An 18,230-nucleotide genomic window follows, 5' to 3' on the forward strand; every position below is an offset into this window, starting at 1 on the left:
TGTCGGCATTCCTCGTCAACTGACCAGCTGATAAGCAAATTAAAAAATAAAATAAACATTCGGTTGCCGACAGTTTGAAAAGCATTCGCTTAATATCGAAAACTAACAACAACCACTCGACCGAAGAATGGAAGTCGAAGACACATACTAATTTGGAATTATATAATTATATTGTCAACATTTTGCTTTTCAACCCCCACACCACCACCCTTTATTGTCAATTATTTTCTTTTAAACTCTTAAGATCATGCTCTTATCTGCAAATGGATTTATATGAAAAATTGCCCAATGCATAACCTTATGCAGGGATGGTATTCAATATTGGTCTTAATTGGATCTAAGAACGATGTAGCTTATCGGATTACTAGTTATAAATAAATGTCCAAAATAGTGAATGATGTATGACCATAAGGTTGACTAAACTTGAATATTGAATACCACCCCTGGATAATAGATTCATCATATTTTTAAAATATAATATACATTGTACTAAACACATGTTAACTTGACATGTCTGTTTCGCTTTCCTTTTACTTTGTTAAACGTTTCCAAGTATAATCGAACACTTGTCAATTTAATCGACAAAACTATTTTTTACCTTACGCAAACATTGTCTGCATCATACAAAGCATGAACCTACACACCCAGAACTACTCGGCCATTAACCATCGAAAACAGTCGTATGCCGGTACATCAGTAGAAGTAGTTCGTAAAATTTTGAATAGTAGTACAGTAGAAACTCACTAAACCGGAACTATGATGAAAATAAATGAGAAAAAAAAAGAATATGAAGTGTCCCAATGGTATATATGTTCGAGATGTACTAGAGATTGTTACTTGTGTAACTGTTGTTGGGTAATCCGTGAGTGAGTGCAGCTTTTTGAAAGGAATATCATAACCAAGCACAATGGTAAAATAGTATTGAAGAGTATTGCACTGTTTTACAAAAATGTGTTCAGCCCTCAAAAAGTTTCAAAACGCCACGTGCTGTATCATTAGACTAATGACATGGGAGAAAACCCTACCGAGGAAATTTCGCAGCATGTGGATAGAATTATGCATCGGTCAGTTGTAACCAACCCCCCTCCCCCTGGTCCTTGCGGGGACTTTGATTTCTGTCCAGCTTATCCCAGGTTAAATCCCCGTCCTGCCGGGACAAACTGCTGGTAGAATCCCCGCCAAATGCCCTGCGTACAAGGTAAGGCCACGCCTGGTCCATTCTCCGTTTTTTCGGCGTGAAAACAAATCAGCCGCATTCACTCGGCACTCCGGGGCCACCTTGAAGGTAAAAACACGGCTCATTTCCCCGCTTTCCCCGTTATACCCTCGGACCTGGGGCGTGTTTATTATTGACTGGTGCATTACAGAATAACCGTAAAACAAGAACAACTCTGAATCCCAAACTAACAGCTGTTTGGTAGTTATAACGAATTACCATCTGGAAATGATTGAATATTGACAAATGTATGGAAAAAAAATCAGTAAAACAGTGTTTGTCACAAAATAACATTTGGCTTCAGACTAATTCACATGTGTACCTTTCAATCATAAAACAGGAGAATATCTGAATCCTCAATTTGCAACTGATTGGCAGTTTGATATTCACCAATAACATTTTAATATGAACATTAATATCTATCTACTATGTAGTTGATAATTCAAACTCCCAACTGGCTTAAAGTAGGTAGTTGAATATCCGAATAACCAACTATAAACTAGTAGGTAGTTGCATATCCGAATAGCCAACTAAATAACGTTGAATTTTTCCGTCATGTGTTTTTTCCCTTCGTATCCGACTTGAAATAAATATGCTTGTATCTGGTATGTTAAGAGCCGAGGTTGCAGGCATTCCACGTGCTTTCCGTCGTAGCGAATGTTTTCGGTTCCTGCAACCACAACCTAAATTGTGCCAAATGAAAAAAAAACAAACTTGTTATGGCTTTTTTGTATCGAGAGGTCCATGTTTTGCTCCAGACATCCCACTCTCACTAGCGACAGCAAAGCACACGGCCAACGCGACCCAACGACCATTTCGGCCCAGTTACCATTTTGGCCCTTTTGTGAATTATGAACGGTAGTTATACATGTTGATGTAAGTAATTACTTTGAGCAATTTCAAGGCAGACAAGATGAGTAAGCCTTTGTTAATAGTTGAATTATACGGTTAGACGCTTTTACTGACTAAAGATTATGCTAGTGGCATTAAACGAACTATTCTCTATTTTAAACAAAATTCGTTTAACATATTGTATCTATATGTGCAAAACTGTACTACAGTACATAAGACCATTGTGGATCACCTTAAAAGGATTTTCTTCGGCTACATGCAGGTCTCCGAAATTTAGTCTATACAAAAAGATACAAGATACAAGAATTTTGATCTAAAGTCGGGTACATTGTTACAATAATCACTAGCTCAATAAGCTATTTTTCGAAATGGATAACAAACAAACATATCGATGATGAGGAGGAGGAGGGGCGTTGCTAGAACAGGGGCGTAGCTAGGCCTAAAAAACGTGTAGGCCCGATGGTTCTATGTGAGTTTGGGGACTTTTATATGTGCATTACACACACTTAATTATATTTGCAATGAATACAACAAAATCAAGCAATACATCTTGCAGGTAGTTTAAAGAAACACCAATTTTTGGTTAAAACAAAACAAACTTTTGAGTTGTTCAAAGTTTTTGAGAAGCTATTAGTTTTTATGGTATTTTCAGGTTTTGTCATTTTTCAAAAAAGTTGTAGGGCAGGCCTACAAGGCCTATATGTAGCTATGCCACTGGTGGAATGTCACCAAGTATAAATATATCTTGCAGGGGGCATCATCCAGGGACACAATTAATGATGATGATGATGATGATGATGATGATGATGATGATGATGATGATGATGATGAAGCATGAAGCATGATGATGATGATGACGATGATGATGATGATGATGATGATGATGATGATGATGATGATGATGATCCAGACGAACCAATCTATTTCTTCATGACGATCGGAACGAGACGACCAATATGACCAACAATCGCAAATGGACGAATCGATTGATTCGGTAAAAAAAATCAGAGCTAGGCTGTTTGTAAACAAACAGATTAGGTTAGCCTAAGGTACAGTACGGATTGTAGTATTGCCAGATAAACGACAGTACGGATTTCAGCAGGTGCTTGGATGGTCTATTTACGTCATAGATATTTGTGTAAATAGAAAAATTTGCCTTTGCAGCAAAGTATTAAGGTTGACAATGTTTTAAGGTTGACAATGTTTATCATAAATTTCTCTTGTCAAAATGAACTCAATTTTGATTGTGTTTATATAAAATAATAATGTAAGTAGTTGCCACATTTTCCCATGATTATTTTATGAAATAATTTGGGTAAATCAAACAATTAAGAAATAAAGGAAGATCTACACTGTACTTTATCTTTGATTTAGATTTAGCTAATACAGTATAATTTAGTATTTTAGTACTCCATATAAACAGCTGCTTCTGAGTCTTTAACGGTTTTTGAATAGGCGAAAGTTCCCTATAATCGCATTATTGTGCCTAGTATTTTAGAAGGTGTAAACAAAGGTCCATGCCTTTAATTTTAATACCTATCAATCCTTTATTTATGTTCATCATGAAAAGCATCCAACTTTGACACTGAAATTTAAGACATCCATTACGTTTTGAAGTATTTTGACTGTAAATCATATGACTGTAGCAATCATTGCTTTGGAACACGTTCAAAAGCACTATAGTTTATCAAATGACCATATATCTCTATGCTGGTGGTCATAGCTGGGGGACACGTTCTAAAGCACTGTAGTTTAACAGTTGACCATATATCTTTATACTGGTGGTCATAGCTGGGGGACACGTTCTAAAGCACTGTAGTTTATCAAATGACCATATGTCTTTATACTGGTGGTCATAGCTGGGGGACACGTTCTAAAGCACTGTAGTTTATCAAATGACCATATATCTTTATACTGGTGGTCATAGCTGGGGGACACGTTCTAAAGCACTGTAGTTTATCAAATGACCATATATCTTTATACAGGTGATCATAGCTGGTGGACACGTTCTAAAGCACTGTAGTTTATCAAATGACCATATCTCTTTATACTGGAAGTAATAGCTGGGGGACACGTTCTAAAGCACTGTAGTTTATCAAATGACCATATATCTTTATACTGGTAGTAATAGCTGGGGAACACATTCTAAAGCACTGTAGTTTATCAAATGACCATATATCTTTATACAGGTAGTCATAGCTCGGGACACGTTCTAAAGCACTGTAGTTTATCAAATGACATATATCTCTATACTGGTGATCATAGCTGGGGAACACGTACTAAAGCACTGTAGTTTATCAAATGACCATATATCTTTATACTGGTAGTAATAGCTTTGGGACACGTTCTAAAGCACTGTAGTTTATCAAATGACCATATATCTCTATGCTGGTGGTCATAGCTGGGGGACACGTTCTAAAGCACTGTAGTTTATCAAATGACCATATATCTTTATGCTGGTGATCATAGCTGGGTTACACGTTCTAAAGCACTGTAGTTTATCAAATGACCATATATCTTTATGCTGGTGATCATAGCTGGGGGACACGTTCTAAAGCACTGTAGTTTATCAAATGGCCATATATCTTTATACTGGTAGTAATAGCTTTGGGACACGTTCTAAAGCACTGTAGTTTATCAAATGACCATATATCTCTATGCTGGTGGTCATAGCTGGGGGACACGTTCTAAAGCACTGTAGTTTATCAAATGACCATATATCTTTATGCTGGTGATCATAGCTGGGTTACACGTTCTAAAGCACTGTAGTTTATCAAATGACCATATATCTTTATACTGGTGGTCATAGCTGGGGGACACGTTCTAAAGCACTGTAGTTTATCAAATGACCATATATCTTTATACAGGTGATCATAGCTGGGGGACACGTTCTAAAGCACTGTAGTTTATCAAATGACCATATATCTTTATACTGGTGATCATAGCTGGGGGACACATTCTAAAGCACTGTAGTTTATCAAATGACCATATATCTTTATACTGGTAGTAATAGCTCGGGGACACGTTCTAAAGCACTGTAGTTTATCAAATGACCATATATCTCTATACTGGTGATCATAGCTGGGGAACACGTTCTAAAGCACTGTAGTTTATCAAATGACCATATATCTCTATACTGGTAGTAATAGCTTGGGGACACGTTCTAAAGCACTGTAGTTTATCAAATGACCATATATCTCTATACTGGTGGTCATAGCTGGGGGACACGTTCTAAAGCACTGTAGTTTATCAAATGACCATATATCTCTATGCTGGTGGTCATAGCTGGGGGACACGTTCTAAAGCACTGTAGTTTATCAAATGACCATATATCTTTATGCTGGTGATCATAGCTGGGTTACACGTTCAAAAGCACTGTAGTTTATCAAATGACCATATATCTTTATGCTGGTGATCATAGCTGGGGGACACGCTCTAAAGCACTGTAGTTTATCAAATGACCATATATCTTTATACAGGTAGTCATAGCTCGGGGTCACGTTCTAAAGCACTGTAGTTTATCAAATGACCATATATCTTTATACAGGTGGTCATAGCTGGGGGACACGTTCTAAAGCACTGTAGTTTATCAAATGACCATATATCTCTATACAGGTGGTCATAGCTGGGGGACACGTTCTAAAGCACTGTAGTTTATCAAATGACCATATATCTCTATACTGGTGGTCATAGCTGGGGGACACGTTCTAAAGCACTGTAGTTTATCAAATGACCATATATCTTTATACTGGTAGTCATAGCTGGGGGACACGTTCTAAAGCACTGTAGTTTATCAAATGACCATATATCTTTATACTGGTAGTCATAGCTGGGTACACGTTCTAAAGCACTGTAGTTTATCAAATGACCATATATCTCTATACTGGTAGTAATAGCTTGGGGACACGTTCTAAAGCACTGTAGTTTATCAGGTGACCATATATCTCTATACTGGTAGTAATAGCTTGGGGACACGTTCTAAAGCACTGTAGTTTATCAGATGACCATATATCTCTATACTGGTAGTAATAGCTTGGGGACACGTTCTAAAGCACTGTAGTTTATCAAATGACCATATATCTCTATACTGGTAGTAATAGCTTGGGGACACGTTCTAAAGCACTGTAGTTTATCAAATGACCATATATCTCTATACTGGTAGTAATAGCTTGGGGACACGTAATTTGTTAAGTGTTAAATCATAAGGAAAGGAGTGTTAAAACAAAAATATCAAAAGCTGGAACCCTTTAGCAAAATAATGTTGAAGACCACAATTTCAAACGTGTATTCAAAATTAATTACGGCTGATGTGTTGTTTGATTGGTTGATTGACAATGTATCATGTGATATAATGAATGTTTCCATAAGGGGCCAACATATCCACCATTTTTGTTAAAGTCCCGGTGGCTGTGTTGACTAGCCGGCTGTTTTTTTTACTGTTCACTTGGTTTTTCCTGGCATGGGTTTGAACCCCACAAAAACCAAAATAAATTTTTATGCACTGGATTTTTTTCTGCATTATTCATAACATAAAAAAATGATAAAAATAGTTTTTTTCAGATGCATTACCGGGAAAACTAATATTTGGTCCAAAAACAAAAGTGAGTCACTTTTAAGTACTGCATTCAGTTTACTTGGTGTATGCCTTCCAGATGCGCAGTCAGGCTTTACTGAATGTTACGCACGAAAGGGGGATGGTGTTGAAGGAGGAATATCCCTGTAGCTGTAGGGGGGCTCCCCAAGGAAAAAAAATGAAATATAGAACTAACATGTTGGGCACTGATGTGTATTTGGAGGGATTTATAGGTTCGGGGCCGACGACCTTGTAGTAACCAAGTGATTGATTTAGGCTCAGTAAGCTATCCAACACAGAGAAAAAATGCTTACTATAGCTGATCTTCCCTTTATTCTGATATCAATATTTAGCTTAGCCCTTGAATTTGATGCCATTTTTTGCCATATTTATTTTTTCATTTTTCAAATTGATGTTACACACATGCGTAAGTGCATAATGCTGGCTACGCCCCAGCCTTCAATGCTTCATATGAGTAGTTATGGCGGTGACAGCTGATGTGAAGTTCTAAATCTTAAGCAATGCAGTTTATCAACTGATCACCTGGAATCATGACTTGAAATTGGATGTTCACCTGGATACACTTGAGGAGCAAAGAGGTCATGTTATGTTTGGAAAACTATGAAAAAAAAGTTGTTTGATTTGAAGTCTACAGATAAAACTCAGGATCTATACAAGTGTAAGAAATGTGGTTAGAATCAGTAAAGACTTAAAAGAAAGTCTTCACTGGATGTGTTAAGAAATAGGTAACTTTTGGTTTAATGAAGACATGGAATTAGAGAAAAAAGGTCACATTGGATTAAGAAAGTGATCTACAAGAATAGGTTTATGTGAAGAAAACTACTAGCTCAACAATTGGATTCACCTGAGGAGTTACAAGAACATTGGATTAAGAAGATATACAAAAATAGGTTGGATTATGTGAAGCAACTACTAGTTAAACGGATTTGGATTCACCTGAGGAATTACAAGAAACTATATGATAAAGGTCTTTTTTACTGTGCTTTGAAAAAAGTTCATCTGAAATGGGCCAAAGTTGAAGAGAAGATTGAAAAAATATGAAAGAATTGTGTGGATTTTAGATGACATGATTGAGTCTGTGACAAAAAACACTTCCATTGTTGGTAGTTTTCTATGCTTGGTGAAATTGAGAAATAATTTTTCATACAAGTATGGTTACTTATCTGCATGGAAAAATCAACATAAGCGGAACTTATGTGAACTGTGCCACAAATTAATTCTCCTGAAAGTACACAGTAACTATTATACACTTTCGTTTGCCTGTTAAAAACGTTGCACATTTAACATCTGAGAACAGAAAGTGTTGTAAGCAGATTAGTTGCATGAACTACTAGTATTCTAATATGTGCCAAGTAAAGGTCATCTGAGGAGAATAAAATTTGCTACAAAACTGTACTATTGGTCAAATTTTCATTTTTGTAGCTTTAAAAGGACTAAATGGATGGTGGCCCCGGCCCAGGGCACATAATTTCAACTGTTTTGCTAGACAGTCTACATATAATGCTCCACAACAAATATCAAAGATATGAGCCTTGTGGTTTGAAACAAGAAGATTTTGAAAATATTTCTTAAAAAACTTGTGACCCCTGGGGGCAGTGCCAGTTTTGACCCTAGGGGCATAATTTGAACAACCATGGTAGCAGACCAATAAAATAATCCTTATTCAAAATAACAAGGGTCTGCATAGTTGTTTCAGACATAAAGATTTTCAAACATTTCCCAATTTAGTATACCAAACCGGTGAACCCAGTGGCGTGGCCAATAATGACCCCAGGGGCCTAATTTGAACAATTTTTCACATGAATTTGTGACTTTACATGTAAACTTGTCTAAAAATAGACTTCGCTCATGTAGACTTGGCTAAAAATAGCATTTTTTTTTACTTTTGAGACCCATAATCTAGGTATGCATGGGCAGATCTGGTTTTCGAAAGGAACCAAGCTCTAATTGATGTACAAGTTTCATCTATATACAATTAAAACTGAAGACTGTACCATGTTCACAAGCAATTGTTTACAGTCGCACAGACATTCAAGGCCCATAATCTAGGCATGCATGGGCAGATCTGACTGGTTTTCGAAAGGAACCGAGCTCTATTGGATATCTAAATACTGTTTTATTGAGATACAATCATAACTAAAGACTGTATGGTGTTCACAAGCAATTGTTTACAGGCGCTAGGAAGCACATACTACGTACACATTACCATCACATCAGATATTCTGATTTTTGGCCAGTAAAGCTAAAATTAAAACCGTGATAATGTACCAAAACTACCTATATCAGGGTATATCACTATTGTATTCTTTTTAGGATATACAAGAGCTGTCATGGGGCAGTGCCCTCAACTATATGCTGCTTTGTCTTAGAAATGAATACAATAATGATAAAGGTAATATGCAATAAAGAGACAAAATAAAAATTAAGCATGAAATGCTGCAATGCAAAAAAAACAACAAGTTTTCAATGATTGACAGACAAACCTAATTAATTAAGCCTTTGTTGTGCGATTAAGTTTCAATATTTTTTTGTTTTAGTGACCTTGATCCTATGGGCCCCGAAAGCAATTCTATAATACTTTGTATACTAAGTTTGTAGATGTATTTGATGCTGCCCTCCTCCTGGCCTGCCAACACAATGACACAGTCATGTCATTTTTATAACCAGGTTTCACTTTACAGGTTAACAAGAGCTGTCGTAAAACAGTGCGCTCTACTACGCCTCTTGGAATTGGACGTAAATACAATAATAGTGTGATATGTGCCTGTAAAAAGCAATAAAACAATCAAATAAAAAAAGTGAATAAGAATCACAATGTGACAAAACAAGGTTTGATTTGGTTCAGATTATAAAAATATGCCTGTCAAAATAAAAAAATAACAAGACGCCAACGCGGCAACGCCGCATAAAGCTTAATTTTTTATTTGACAATGCAATTTTGCAAACCTAGGATTTGAGCTAATGACCTAGTATTTTTAACCAAAAAGACCCATATTTATATTTATCGGAGATATCATTCATACAAATAACCTGATCAACAGAAATTATTCCATTTGTGTGAGGAAAAACGAACATTTTATAAATACATCAGCTTTTCCAAAAAGATCTGTCCCAGAGACCTAGTTTTTGACCCTAGATGACACACTTTATCATCTAAGATTTCATGTACACAAATATTTTTAAAGTTAATTAAAATTTGAATTTTTGAAAAATATGGTTAGATCTGAAATTCATGATTGGGATGTGTGTTTATAAAATAACAATTGAATTTAGTTATTAACTGATATGGATAGCTTTGGTAAGCATAGATTTTTTTTATGACATCAGGAAAGTATTTCCTAAGATTTGACCTAGTGACCTAGTTTTTGATCTGAGGTGACCTATATTCACAAATGATTAAGACAACATGTAGACAAATATTCTGACCAAGTTTAAAAAAGATTTGACTAAAATTAATGAATTTTTATGACTGTGGGATTCTTTCTTCTAAAATTTTACCTTGTGACCTAGGTTTTGACCGGGGATGACCCATATTATAAAACTTTTAAGATATTATGCAGACAAATATTCTGACCAAGTTTCATAAAGATTTGACAAAAATTGTTCAATTTATGATGTGGAATGATTTTCCTAAGATTTGACCTAGTGACCTAGAATTTGACCCGGGATGACCCATATTAAAAAACTTTCAAGATAGTATGCAGACAAATATTCTGACCAAGTTTCATAAAGATATGAAAAAAATGTTGAATTTATGACATGGAAATATTTTCTCTAAGATGTGACCTAGTGACCTAGAATTTGACCAGGGATGACCCATATTCATACATCTTCAAGATAACATGCCGACAAATAGTCTGACCAAGTTTGATTACCATTGGATAAAAACTCTTGATTTTATTACATAAAATGAAAACTTTAACGCAGAATTGTTAATGATAGTATAGCCCACCTATTCTTCGAATAGTCGAGCTAAAAATGAACAAATAATAATTTGCAATGCTAATAAGCTCTTGCTCAATTTCATCATGTCCCTTTCACATATGAGTTGGACTGATATATCAATCACTAAATATTAATGGTCCTAGGTCAAAGAATTCAAGGTTCATTGTGCAGAATAACCACTGTTAGCCATTACCTTCACCTTCGACCAAAAAACTCCGAAAACAATACTTGTCATGTTCTGGTCAAATATAACCTACCATTAATGTTTCATGGTGTGAAGTCAACCTACAAAATGTATTTTCAAATTATTCAAAAATATAAATGTGTCTGTTTGAAATATAAATGTGTCTGTTTGAAAACATATGCTAAAACATATGCCCATTTGTTTTTACAATAGTGGCATAATACATATAAAATACAATAAATCAATGACACAATGCAGCACAAAAGAGGTCTTTTATATCACAGATTCTCTGCAAGCCAAGGTAGGGTAATTCCATCCAAAGAGCATGCAAACTGACAACAGCTTGTTGAAGAGATTTTCCTGAGGAACAATCCTGGGTATTCATTCCCTTCCTTCTGTCATAGTAGAGACGTTTCAAACTGACAGCCTGCAATTTTAATGTACATATTTGAAAACTGTTTATATTCAGTGACTTTTTATAATTTTTTTTACATAAAGTGATGTTACATAAAATGTTGCCCATATACAACTAGAACTGTAAGCCATAGGCTAACGAATACCCCCCACCCCTCCATGTCTAGGTTGTTTGCCCTGGAGTTAGGCCGGACAAAGCTAATTTTGCCTACAAGGGGAGATAACTCCAGTCAGGGTCATGTGACCTGTACCAAATTCACAGAGGCGAAAGTTTACAACATGGCCATTAATTTCTGAAAGTTTGATAAAGATTTGTTGAATAATAACAAAGATGAATCCCGGACAGGGCTTATTTTGCCTACTTTAACACATCAAGGGGAGATAACTCCAGTCAGGGTCATGTGACCTGTACCAAATTCACAGAGGCGAAAGTTTACAACATGGCCATTAATTTCTGAAAGTTTGATAAAGATTTGTTGAATAATAACAAAGATGAATCCCGGACAGGGCTTATTTTGCCTACTTTAACACATCAAGGGGAGATAACTCCAGTCAGGGTCATGTGACCTGTACCAAATTCACAGAGGCGAAAGTTTACAACATGGCCATTAATTTCTGAAAGTTTGATAAAGATTTGTTGAATAATAACAAAGATGAATCCCGGACAGGGCTTATTTTGCCTACTTTAACACATCAAGGGGAGATAACTCTGGTCAGGGTCATGTGACCCGTACCAATTTCACAGAGGCGCAAGTTTACATCATGGCCATTAATTTCTGAAAGTTTGATAAAGATTTGTTGAATAATAACAAAGATGAATCCCGGACAGGGCTTATTTTGCCTACTTTAACACATCAAGGGGAGATAACTCTGGTCAGGGTCATGTGACCCGTACCAATTTCACAGAGGCGCAAGTTTACATCATGGCCATTAATATCTGAAAGTTTGAAAAAGATTTGTTCAATAACGACAAAGATGAATCCTGGACAAAAAAAAAACGGACGGACAGACGGACAGACAGACAGACGGACAACCCGATTCCAGTATACCCCCCCCAAACTTTGTTTTGGGGGGTATAATAAAATGATTAAACAGACTATCATAAACAATAAGTCTACAAGTACGGTATAAGGCCTTAAAGGGACTGTACACCAGATTGGCACTAAAAAAGTTTTTTTTCTGTAACATATCTCAGGACAATTATTTAATAGAATGTGTTACGCTTTTATGTCATAATTGTAAAAAAAGTACAAACATGTAAAAAAAATGTGTCACCGAAATTGAAGTCCAGTGTTGTATCAACTGTGCTACGAAGGCTTACTTCAATCAAGTGGTATATTAAAGCTATACACCTAACTTGGTTATATCATGTGATAACATCGACTAGCCAATCACGCATAAGAAATTAATTCTACTAGGTAGACATACCCAGTAATCTTTTTGAATGGAAAAATATGAAATAACTGCTAAACTTAATAAACTTGCAATTTGATCATCTGGTGCACACTGTTGCTTTAACAGCAATTAAAAAAACAACACATTCATGAAACAAATTATATAATTTACTTTGCCTGTATATAATTATTTAAAACTATATTTATTTATTTTAAATTATTTTTCGTTTTAAATACAGAAATGCTTATGCTGAGGACTTGGAAAGTTCTATTCTTACACATGGAAGTGGTGCAGAATGTATCCATTAATAGCCACGGCCGCAGATGTAATTCTGTAGATGTTTTCATGGACTCAACGGCATGGTCAACTGTTGGTCCAGGCAGCGATATATCTGCCATCTCTGTGGAAGGCTCTGGATGAAGGGCGGCAAAGGTCCATGACCAACTCCTAATAGCAAAATGAATTATTATTCAGAGTATGAGATGCACTATTTATTGAACATGTAAATGTACATGGGTATATCATTTTTGTTCTCACTCATCAACTCAATACTCTTTAAATCGTTGTTTATATTTCAATCCTGTACTTGTGTATAGACCTGTACTTGTTCATAAACATTTCCTTTAGGCCTGGCGGAAACAATAAATGTCTTATCATACAAAATTACAAACACAAAGCACAGTCTTACCAGTTGGCGTTTCAACACAGTTTGTTCTTCAACATTCCAGAAGCAAGCACGTGTAGACAGACACCAAGCACACACTTTATGGTGATAGTGGTGGTGGTCATTTTGCGCTATTGTGCATCTAATAGCTTGTTAACTGCTACAGGTCTTTTTAGGCCAAATCTAAAAAAAATGAACATCTGTCAATTGACCTACAGTGCATGAGAAAGTCACCTTTATAGAGTTATATGGTAAGAGAATTTAATAAAAAAACAGAGCTTTTAAGGTAAAGTCCAGTCAAAATCTCTAATATAAATGTGTATGGTCAGTGGAATAAGAACACAGCTGAAGACAATATACTTCCTGCCATATAAACCAGTGTTAGGTATAGATATGTACCGGAGTATATACAGTCATCTGTTAACTACATTGCTTTAGAACGTGTCCCAAAGCTATGATAACTAGTATAACGATATATGGTCATTTGATAAACTATAGTGCTTTAGAACATGTCCCCCAGCTATGACTACCTGTATAAAGATATATGGTCATTTGATAAACTACAGTGCTTTAGAACGTGTCCCCCAGCTATGACTACCAGTATAAAGATATATGGTCATTTGATAAACTACAGTGCTTTAGAACGTGTCCTCCAGCTATGACTACCTGTATAAAGATATATGGTCATTTGACAAACTACAGTGCTTTAGAATGTGTCCCAAAGCTATTACTATCAGTATAACGATATATGGTCATTTGATAAACTACAGTGCTTTAGAACGTGTCCTCGAGCTATGACTACCTGTATAAAGATATATGGTCATTTGACAAACTACAGTGCTTTAGAACATGTCCCAAAGCTATTACTACCAGTATCAAGATATAAGGTCATTTGATAAACTACAGTGCTTTAGAACGTGTACCCCAGCTATGACTACCAGTATAAAGATATATGGTCATTTGATAAACTACAGTGCTTTAGAACGTGTCCAAATGCTATTACTACCAGTATAAAGATATATGGTCATTTGATAAACTACAGTGCTTTAGAACGTGTCCCCGAGCTATGACTACCTGTATAAAGATATATGGTCATTTTATAAACTACAGTGCTTTAGAACGTGTCCCCCAGCTACGACTACCTGTATAAAGATATATGGTCATTTGATAAACTACAGTGCTTTAGAACGTGTACCCCAGCTATGACTACCAGTATAAAGATATATGGTGATTTGATAAACTACAGTGCTTTAGAACGTGTCCCCCAGCTATGACTACCTGTATAAAGATATATGGTGATTTGATAAACTACAGTGCTTTAGAATGTGTCTCCCAGCTATGACTACCTGTATAAAGATATATGGTCATTTGATAAACTACAGTGCTTTAGAATGTGTCCCCCAGCTATGACTACCAGTATAAAGATATATGGTCATTTGATAAACTACAGTGCTTTAGAACGTGTCCCCAGCTATTACTACCAGTATAAAGATATATGGTCATTTGATAAACTACAGTGCTTTAGAACGTGTCCCCCAGCTATGACTACCAGTATAACGATATATGGTGATTTGATAAACTACAGTGCTTTAGAACGTGTCCCAAAGCTATGAATACCTGTATAAAGATATATGGTCATTTGATAAACTACAGTGCTTTAGAACGTGTCCCCCAGCTATGACTACCAGTACAAAGATATATGGTCATTTGATAAACTACAGTGCTTTAGAACGTGTCCCCCAGCTATGACTACCAGTATAAAGATATATGGTCATTTGATAAACTACAGTGCTTTAGAACGTGTCCCAAAGCTATGACTACCAGTATAAAGATATATGGTCATTTGATAAACTACAGTGCGTTAGAATGTGTCCCCCAGCTATGACTACCAGTATAAAGATATATGGTCATTTGATAAACTACAGTGCTTTAGAACGTGTCCCAAAGCTATTACTACCAGTATAAAGATATATGGTCATTTGATAATCTACAGTGCTTTAGAATTAGTCCCCCACCTATGATCACCAGTATAAAGATATATGGTCATTTGATACTACAGTGCTTTAGAACGTGTCCAAATGCTATTACTACCAGTATAAAGATATATGGTCATTTGATAAACTACAGTGCTTTAGAATGTGTCCCCCAGCTATGACTACCAGTATAAAGATATATGGTCATTTGATAAACTACAGTGCTTTAGAACGTGTCCCAAAGCTATTACTACCAGTATAAAGATATATGGTCATTTGATAATCTACAGTGCTTTAGAATTAGTCCCCCACCTATGATCACCAGTATAAAGATATATGGTCATTTGATACTACAGTGCTTTAGAACGTGTCCAAATGCTATTACTACCTGTATAAAGATATATGGTCATTTTATAAACTACAGTGCTTTAGAACGTGTCCCCCAGCTATGACCACCAGTATAGAGATATATGGTCATTTGATAAACTACAGTGCTTTAGAACGTGTCCCCAAGCTATTACTACCAGTATAGAGATATATGGTCATTTGATAAACTACAGTGCTTTAGAACGTGTTCCCCAGCTATGATCACCAGTATAGAGATATATGGTCATTTGATAAACTACAGTGCTTTAGAACGTGTCCCACAGCTATGAATACCTGTATAAAGATATATGGTCATTTGATAAACTACAGTGCTTTAGAACGTGTCCCCCAGCTATGACTACCAGTATAAAGATATATGGTCATTTGATAAACTACAGTGCTTTAGAACGTATCCCAAAGCTATTACTACCAGTGTAAAGATATATGGTCATTTGATAATCTACAGTGCTTTAGAATGTGTCCCCCACCTATGATCACCAGTATAAAGATATATTGTCATTTGATAAACTACAGTGGTTTAGAAAGTGTCCTCGAGCTATGACTACCTATATAAAGATATATGGTCATTTGATAAACTACAGTGCTTTAGAATGTGTCCCAATACTATTACTACCAGTATAAAGATATATGGTCATTTGATAAACTACAGTGCTTTAGAACGTGTCCCCGAGCTATGACTACCTGTATAAAGATATATGGTCATTTGATAAACTACAGTGCTTTAGAACGTGTCCCCGAGCTATGACTACCTGTTAAAAGATATATGGTCATTTGATAAACTACAGTGCTTTAGAACGTGTCCCAAAGCTATTACCACCTGTATAAAGATATATGGTGATTTGATAAACTACAGTGCTTTAGAACGTGTCCCCCAGCTATGACTACCAGTATAAAGATATATGGTCATTTGATAAACTACAGTGCTGTAGAACATGAGGCCCAACTAGGACTACCATTATAAAGCCAATTGTCATTTGTTTAACTTGTTTAGGTTAGTTTAGGTTAAATGTCAATAAATTTTGTAAAGGTCAAAATTCAGCTCATTCCCACCAAATCACTGTGTGCTTTGCTGAAAAAAAAATGATTTGCAAGCATCAATAGTTAAATAATGCATAAAATTATGGAAATATTTAATACCGTCTTCCCAAAATTCTTCGTACTAGAGTCAGGCACAAATTATCTTGCATTTCCAGCTCCTGGATTTTCCTTAAAGCCTCTTCCAAGGTTTTACAAACCAGCAATTTTGTTCGCTGTGGTGTACTCATGTGTTTTACACAGATATCAATGACGTAATTGTGTAAACACGCACCTGCCTAAATCCACACTGTCGTTTATCAAAATCCATACTGTATTTAATTTTTACGAACAGATTAGTGGCAGAATTTAAAAACAACAACAAAAAAACACAACAAAAACGTGTCAATTAAACAATTAGAGAAAGTATCTACTTAAAAGGTAGAAAATATTTATTGGAAAGTAATGAAATTTTTTATTGCTGCAATAAAGTTACACCTCTATTTACGGTTTTACCTTCGTCGGATTAATTTTAAAGTTTAAAACAAAATTCACGTGCATTCTAAGGTAATGGGTAGCCAAAACCACAGGCGGAAGTAACGTTGACATGACCCACCCTGTTTGCAACGTCTACCCACCCCTGCCCCAAAAAATCAAAAACAGTCGTCAAGTTAAAAAATTATTGGAAAATAAATGATCATTAATCATAAAACATAAATATCAACGAAAAACTCCACAATTTTTTTTTTTAAATCTCAATATATTACATCATTACTGTTGACGTTACAGCCCTTTGAGGACAATGGTGTTTAATTTTTTATTTATTTAAAAATAAATGGGGGGGGGAATGGCAAATAAGGTGGGTCCTGTTAACATAACTGCCACCAATTTCAAAAATAAGTATCATACTCAGACATGATATTTAACAGATATTTTTAACGTTCTTGGGGTCAGATTTTAGATCTGTGAGGACCTAACCGTGACTGCTTATCATGAACTTGTCAACATAAACCAGAGAAAACAACACCTCAACATGACTAGGTCAACATGAACCAGCTGATACAATTGCAGACTCTCAGGAGATGAGAAGGTAAAAAATAGTGTTGTTAATAATAATCAATTTAAAGTGACTCGCTCATGTTTTGTAAAATGCACTTTTTTAATAACGAAATAAAGTGTGGGAAATCATAAGGAATGTTAAAACAAAAAAAAACAAAGCTGGAAACCTTACGAAAATTTTGATATTTGCTCAAATATCATCTTTGAAGACCGCAATTTTCATTAGTGTTTATAACACAATTGAAAATTAATTACGTCTGTGGTGTTGCCTGATTGGTTGATTGACATAATCACCTGGCTGATGTTATCAATGTATCCTCAAGAGGTAAACATATATGCAACTGTTGTTAAAGTCTGGGTGGCAGTGTGGACTAGCCAGCTGTGTTTGATTTTTTCTTGACTTTACCAGCATGGATTCAAACCCCACTTAAACCATACTTGATAATGCAATAACTATTTTTTTTTCTGCAATTTCGATATCAAAGATTAAATCAATGCTAAAATAAGTGTTTTCAGATGCATTACGGGGAAAA

General features: G+C 35.6%; 1 long non-coding RNA gene across 1 annotated transcript; it reads right to left on the reverse strand.

Annotated features, from left to right (window-relative positions):
* Nucleotides 1-10,419: 10,419 nt before the first annotated feature.
* LOC128218720 (uncharacterized) lies at nt 10,420-16,917 on the reverse strand. The gene is made up of 4 exons (XR_008258434.1): nt 16,762-16,917; nt 13,289-13,447; nt 12,878-13,047; nt 10,420-11,218 (listed from the first exon to the last, which is right to left on the reverse strand). It is a non-coding gene; the product is annotated as an uncharacterized LOC128218720 (long non-coding RNA).
* Between the last annotated feature and the right edge of the window lie 1,313 nt (nt 16,918-18,230).

This window comes from Mya arenaria, chromosome 15 (assembly GCF_026914265.1).
Source record: "Mya arenaria isolate MELC-2E11 chromosome 15, ASM2691426v1".
In the NCBI taxonomy this organism is placed as follows: Eukaryota; Metazoa; Mollusca; class Bivalvia; order Myida; family Myidae; genus Mya; species Mya arenaria.